Source organism: Carlito syrichta, unplaced genomic scaffold (assembly GCF_000164805.1).
Source record: "Carlito syrichta isolate Samal-C Ts95f unplaced genomic scaffold, Tarsius_syrichta-2.0.1 Scaffold303678, whole genome shotgun sequence".
NCBI classification, from domain to species: domain Eukaryota; kingdom Metazoa; phylum Chordata; class Mammalia; order Primates; family Tarsiidae; genus Carlito; species Carlito syrichta.
In genome coordinates this window covers 96,119-103,164 of record NW_007247774.1, presented here as the reverse complement: position 1 = coordinate 103,164, position 7,046 = coordinate 96,119, and the positions used below count along the sequence as shown (strand labels likewise).

At 47.1% G+C, this 7,046-nt stretch overlaps 1 pseudogene; it reads right to left on the bottom strand.

Annotated features, from left to right (window-relative positions):
* Positions 1-3,537: 3,537 nt before the first annotated feature.
* Positions 3,538-4,231, bottom strand: LOC103261392 (annotated as a pseudogene).
* Between the last annotated feature and the right edge of the window lie 2,815 nt (positions 4,232-7,046).

Genomic DNA, 7,046 nt, shown 5'->3' with positions numbered 1-7,046 from the left:
GAGCCCAGCAGGTTGAGGCTGTGGTGGCCGGGAGCGGCCACTGCACTCCAGACTGGGTGACAGAGTGAGACTCCAACTCAAAAAATAAATAAATAAATATCAATTTTATTTTTTCCTCATTGATGCAGAAGATAGCTTATTGTAACATTAAGTCTTTGAAATGAAAAGCAAAGTAGAAAGCAAAACCAGCCCAAAGCAAATAAAACATGCAGTCATGACAAAATGTCAACAAACCTAGGCTTAGCAATTTAAGAAGCTTGGAAGAGGAATAAAATATTCTACTTAAGTTAGTTCTATCCTTGGACTTCATAAGATTATTTGGTAGAAAAACTTTGTCGTTGCCAGGCACGGTGGCTCATGCCTGTAATCCCAGCACTTTGGGAGGATGTGGCAAGAGGATTGCCTGAGCCCAGGGCTCGAGACCAGCCTGCGCAACTTGGCGAGACCTCCTTTCTACAACAAATCAAAAAAACCAGTCAGGCGTGGTAGCACACGCCTGCGGTTCCAGCCACTCGGAAGGCTGAGGCAGAAAGATTACCTGAGCCCAGCAGGTAGAAACTCTGGTGGCCTTGAGTGTGCCACTGCACTCCAGCCTGGGCGACAGTGAGACTGGCTCAATAAAAAAAAAGAAAAAGAAAAATTTTGTTGCTGTAAGCTAATGGTTGTGTGTAAACACATAGGGAAGAACAAAGAGGAGCCAAGCTCTTCAGGAGAGGGGGTGTTATTGGTTTTTTTCCTTGAAATCTGTTCTGTGGTTATATGATGACTAATAACACATGCTTATTACCTCTACTTATAAAGGCAGAGGTAGTGCTATATGGTCTCATCTACTATGTAGTACCCATCTTAGACACTATCCAACAACCAAACAGAATGACAAAGGAGCTCCTCGTTGATAGATCCTCCTACTAAGCCAGAACTGCAGCAGACTGCAACCTGCACACATGCCCAACACAGCTTCTAGAGGGCTCCATCAGGTGCTTAAAAGGCACTAAGCAAGGCTGCATGCCGTGACTCACACCTGTAACACTAACACTTTGGGAGGCTGATGCAAAACAATCACCTGAGCCCAGGAGCTCAAGACCAGCCTAGGCAACATAGTGAGAGCTCATCTATACAAAAATAAACAAATAGATTTTAAAAAATAGCCAGCTGTGGAGGTGAACACCTGTAGTCACAGCTACTCAGGAGGGGGCTGAGGTGGAAGAATCATTTGAGCCCAAGAGGTCCAGGCTGTGGTGAGCTGGGATTGTGCCACTGCACTCGTCTAGGTGACAGAGTGAGACCTGTCTCAAAAAAATAATAAAGATATGGGATGATAGGTAAAGAACAGACTTTGTTTGTTTGTGTGTTTTTTGAGGAGTCTCACTCTGTCACCCAGGCTGGAGTACAGTAGCATACTCACGGCTACCTTGGCCTGCTGCACTCATGCGATCCCTACGCCTCAGCCTTCCAAGTAGCTGGAACCACAGGCATGTGCCACCACGCCTGGCTAATTTCTTTGATTTACTGTAGAGATGAGGTCTCACCAAGTTGCCCTGGCTGGTCTCGAACCCGCAGGCTCAGGCAATCCACTCGCCTCAGCCTCCCAAACTGCTGGGATGACAGGCTGAGCCACCAAGCCCAGCCTGGCTAATTTTTAAAAATGTATTGTAGAGACAAGGTCTCTCCAGGTTACCCAGGCTGGTCTCAAACCCCTGGACTCAGGCAATCCTCTGGTATCAGCCTCCCAAAGTGCTGGGATTACAGGCATGAGCCACCGTGCCTGATTGATATTGTTTCTAGAAGACTTGGTAATTTGTCTTTTCTGTGTTTTTTAGAGAAATGAGCATACTATAGATATGTACCTATTGGATTTTGGGGAGAACAAGAGCTGAATGGCTCTTAAATAAATACTTAAATGTTTGACTCCAGGGGTTTTAAGATAAAGCAGTTTTGGCCAGGCTCGGTGGCTCAGCTTGTAATCCCGCACTTTGGGAGGCTGAAGGTGAGTGGATTGCCTGAGCCAGTGGGTTCAAGACCCGCCTGGGCAACTTGGCGAGACCTCCTCTCTACAGCAAATCAAAAAATTAGCCAGGCAGGGTAGCGCGCATCTGTAGTTTCAGCTACCTGGAAGGCTGAGTGGAAGGATCACCGGAGCCCAGCAGGTCGAGGCTGCAGTGGCTGGGGGAGCGTACCACTGCACTCCAGTCTGGGTGATAGAGTGAGACTCCAACTCCAAAAAAAAAAAGATAAAGTAGTTTAATGAAAAAATAAGTATACCACATTAACAATCTCAATAAAACAATAACAAGGAGAAAATAGATATTAGATATTTTTGTAGGGAAAAAATCTGAATGTGTGTAGGAAGCCAGGCACGATGTATCACGTCTGTAATCCCAGCACTTTGGAAGGCCGAGGGGAGAGGACTGCCTGAGTCCATGGGTTCAAGACCAGCCTGGGCAACTTGGTGAGACCTCGTCTCTACAATAAAAATCAAAAAATTAGCCAGGTGTGTTGGCGCGAGCCTGAAGTTCTGGCTACCTGGGAAGCTGAGGCAGAAGGATCCCCTGAGCCCAGCAGGCCAAGACGGCAATGGCTGTGACTCCACTGCACTCCAGGGCAACAGAGTGAGTCTCTTACTCAAAAATAAAAATAAAAATAAAAAAGAATAAGGAATTAATTTAAGCAAAAGTGGTTAATCTCAAAACTTTTTTTTGAGTCGGAGTCTCACTTTGCCACCCAGGCTGCAGTGCAGTGGCACGCTCACGGCCCGCTAGTCTCAGGCGATCCTTCCGCCTCAGTCCTCCAAGGAGCTGGAACTATAGGCATGCACCACCATGCTCAACCAATTCTTTGATTTACTGAGGAGACGAGGTCTCACCAAGTTGCCCAGGCTGATCTCGAACCCTGGGCTCAGGCAATCCTCTTGACTCTGCCTCCCAAAGTGCTGGGATTACAGGCATGAGCCACCGCGCCTGGCTAATCTCAAAACTTTCATTTTAATAAATTTGGGTCCAATTTATAATTGTCTAGTTTCGCCAAAAATATTTTTTTCCAGTTTGGTTTTGGGAATCTGAGAAAACAAAGAAGAAACTCCTTTTTGTGTATCCTTACTATTTCATCCTCTGCAAGTCCTGTCCTCTGTATATGATTACATCTAATGGCATCTATCATTAAAATCCATGCCAGAGATATGACTAATTCCACCCATAGCTGATGAATGTTTTCTGGTTGTATTTCTGAACACAAATATCCCTAACAATAATATGTATTGGAAGCTATGCACATATACAGATATTTACACAGAAAAAGACACAGGTTGTTTTTTTTTTTTTTTTGAGTTGGAGTCTCACTCTGTCGCCCAGGTTGGAGTGCAGTGGCCACTTGGCCACTGCAGCCTCGACCTGCTGGGCTCCAGCGATCCTTCCGCCTCAGTCTTCCAAGTAGCCGGAACTACAGGCGCGTGCTACCATGTCCGGCTGATTTTTTGATTTATTGTAGAGATGAGGTCTCGCTGCGCAGGCGGGTCACGAACCCGCGGGCTCCAGGCTGTTTAAGTAGTAAAGAGTTTGCGCAGAACCGGGAGCAAAACAAATCCACCTGGGTTGGAGGTACAGAGTTAATTTATCTTGCTGAGGCTCAGGTTTCCCCTTGATGGGTCTTTAATGGTCCGTCTAAGTTCAAGTGGAGGAGCATCTGTCTTCATTAACCAAACATGCCCAGATACAGCTGCTTCTCTTTCCTATGGTAGCTGTTAAGTTCGAACTGTGTCAGCTGGAGGTACCGCTGGACATTGGCATCTTAAAGCTGCCTATTGATGGCAGCCAGGAGGTAGTAGCGAGCCTGGTCATAGTCCTGCAGATGGAAAAAGGCTACTCCAGCCCAATACAAGGCCTTGTCATTATCAGGCTGTCGTTCCAGGACTTTCTGACTGTATTCTCTCACTTGTTCATAGTTTACTGGCTCCATCTGAAGGAGACAGGCAGTTAGATTGTTGCAGCAGTCTGTCTGGGTGGTGTGCAGTATGTTTTCTTGTTCAGGTGTATGAGGTGGGCCCTCGGGCCCTAGCTTAGGTATCGGGGAAGGCAGACTTGGATCCAGACCCCGCAGCTGAAGCAGAGCTCGATGGTACCTACTCATAGCATCTCGGTACTTCCCTTCCCAGTAGCGCTGGTTCCCTTCCTCCTCGTACAGCTGAGCTTCCTGCAGGCGCTTCTCCATAACTCTTTGTCACCCAGTGCTCTTGCGCAACTGGGAAGTGAAATCACAGCTAACTAAAGCTCTGGGGTCGGGAGCAAAGTGACTGATTCTGGTAGCCAATTTAAGAAGGCAGGAAATTATCCTTGTCCCAGAAGCGCCCAACTCCAGGGGTGTGACCTTTGCTTATTTCTACTACAGCCCCACCTCTCCTCCCTGCAGTAATTTTCAATCTCCAGAAATGCAGGAAACTTGTTAGAAAGAGAACTGTGAAATAGTGAAGCCAAAGGATAAGTGATTTCTTAAAGAGGCGATTTCGGAGAGAAGAAACTGCCCCTAAAAGCAAAGGGCTGACCAAGGGATTGGGGCAGGCGTGTTAACGCCTGCAGAGTTAGCTTCCTCCTGATTTGTTAATTTCTAACCATAGCTCCAACTGTGCAGGGCTTGGTTCTCTTCTACAGTTTTTACTCTGTATCCCTATATTAGTTTTATGTAGGCAGTTTCAATCGTACCTACTTTTAGGTATGATTCAACAATTGACTCTGGAGTAGAGGAGCCCAGATGTGTAGCCTTTGTCAACTTTCATGGCGTAAATACTCCTACCCTGGTCTATTTCAGGCTACCAGTGGTTTAACAGTTGGCTTGCGAGCCAGGCTCAGTGGCTCAGCTGTAATCCCGCGCTTCAGGAGGCTGAGGTGAGTGGATTGCCTGAGCCCGCGGGTTCGAGACCCGCCTGGGCAGCGAGACCTCATATCTACAATAAATCAAAAATCAGCCGAGCATGGTAGCAAGCACCAGCTACTTGGAAGGCTGAGCGGAAGGATCGCTGGAGCCCAGCAGGTTGAGGCTGCGGTGACCAGGAGTGGCCACTGCACTCCAGTCTGGGCAACAGACAGACTGAGACTCCAACTAAAACAAACAAACAAACAAAAGTGACATCAGCACCTGCTTCCCTGTCTGGTTTGCCAGACTTCATGGCATATGTACGGCTTTGCTTACAAATTGTTCCTTCCCAGGTCCACCCTGCCATGGGACCCAAATAAGGCCCCTGTCCCAAGGTTCCAGATGAACGTGAATTTTGAGGGGACACTAACCCAGTACAAATGGTTACACATATAGTTAGACATATAGATAGATAAAAATAGACATCTGATGCAAGGTGTTATGAAGAGAATTGTGTCCCCCCCCCTAGAATTCATATGTTGCAGTCCCAATCCTAGTGTCTCAGAATGTGGCTATATTTGGAGATAGGGTTTTTAAAGAAGTTATTGAGTTAAAATGAGGTCACTAGGGTGACCCTAATTCAGTATAACCGATATCGTTCTAAGAAGATGAAATTTGGATACACACACACAAAGAGGGAGAACATTATGTGAATATAAAGATAATCACCTACAAGCCAAGGAGAAAAGCCTCAGAAGAAACCAAACCTGCTGGCACCTTGATCTCAGACTTCTAGCCTCCCAACCTGTAAGAAAATAAATGACACTTGTTTAAGCCAGATGGCAGCTTCCCTCATTCCTTCCCAAACTTCCTTCCCACCAGCACCTTCCCCCACAGACACATCTGTACCTCTCTGTGGGCTGCCAGCCTCTCCCACCCGCTCAGTGCCACGTGGGCTCTCCATCCAGGCCACTCAGCTTCTTTGCTTCCTGTTTCACCAGCACCTGGGCTTGGCAGCCTGTAGCTGAGGGGACATCATATGAGGCTGTAGTGCCACTAATACCCAACCCATGAGACCCAGCAGGAGATGAGCTGATTGATGGTCACAAAGTCTGTCCTGATTGGCTCCACTGAGTCTCAAGAGGACACCCATGTTATGTACAAATTGCGTCCACCTGTGCTGCACTTTATATTCACACTCAAAGAACTGACCTTGTTGGCTTCCCTTCTGGGGCACAGGTATGGTGGGCATGAGCATCCCCATTTGACAGATGAGTCACCTAAAGCCACAGTCAATTGGTGGCCGAACTGAGAATCAAACCTGGGACTCCGGATCACACCCTCTATCCCTCCTGCTTCCTCCCCTTCTGCCTCTTCTCTAGCTTAAACTCAGCCTCTCCATTCCTGGTGTTTGGGTGGGCTCTCAGCCCACTTAACTGTTCTCAGCAGGCACAGTCCTTGCCTCAGGGTGCCAAGGTTTCCCAGAGATCTGCTCTCCTGGCCCCTTCATCCTCTACCCTGCAATCCCAGCTTGCATCTGATGCTGCTGGAGGGAACTCTGCCCCTGAGACAAGCACAAGATGCCTTCAGGGTAGAGAGTATGAGGCAGGGGCCCTTCTGAAAACGCAGGAGTGAAAAAAGGGAAAATAAGCTTCCTGCTTCTTTGTGCTACTCTTTTAGTAGGCTTTTCACTTTGGCAGACGACGTGTTCAAACTTTTGGAGGAATCCAATCAGGATAGTGATTTTGTAAGCCAACTGGCAAATAGGACATGCAAATGAATTATGTAAAACCAATCAGTGTGTAACAGTTCATGTTAACTGCAGCCTTCAGCTACAAAATATTCAATCAAATGAATAATGCCAAACTATAACCTTATAAGAGAGACAAAGAGGTTACAATGTAAAGAAATAGTATATAAGGCAAAGCCCCGCTGTGCTCAGGGCTCAGCCTTTTGATGTGAACCCACAGACCTTGCCGGCACAAATAAAAGCTGCTTCCTGGAAAGATGCCTTGGGGTCCCATCTCTCTTTCCTGCTACAAGTAAGAGTGCTTTCCTCATCACCTACCACTGCACACAGGCCCTGATTCTAATACTCCTACAACCATTTTTTATTTCCTCATACTCTGAAACATGGGCCAGGAAGCTGGGGCAGAGACTGCTCCTACTTATCCATTACCAGCTTCCCATTCTTCCTCAAAGAA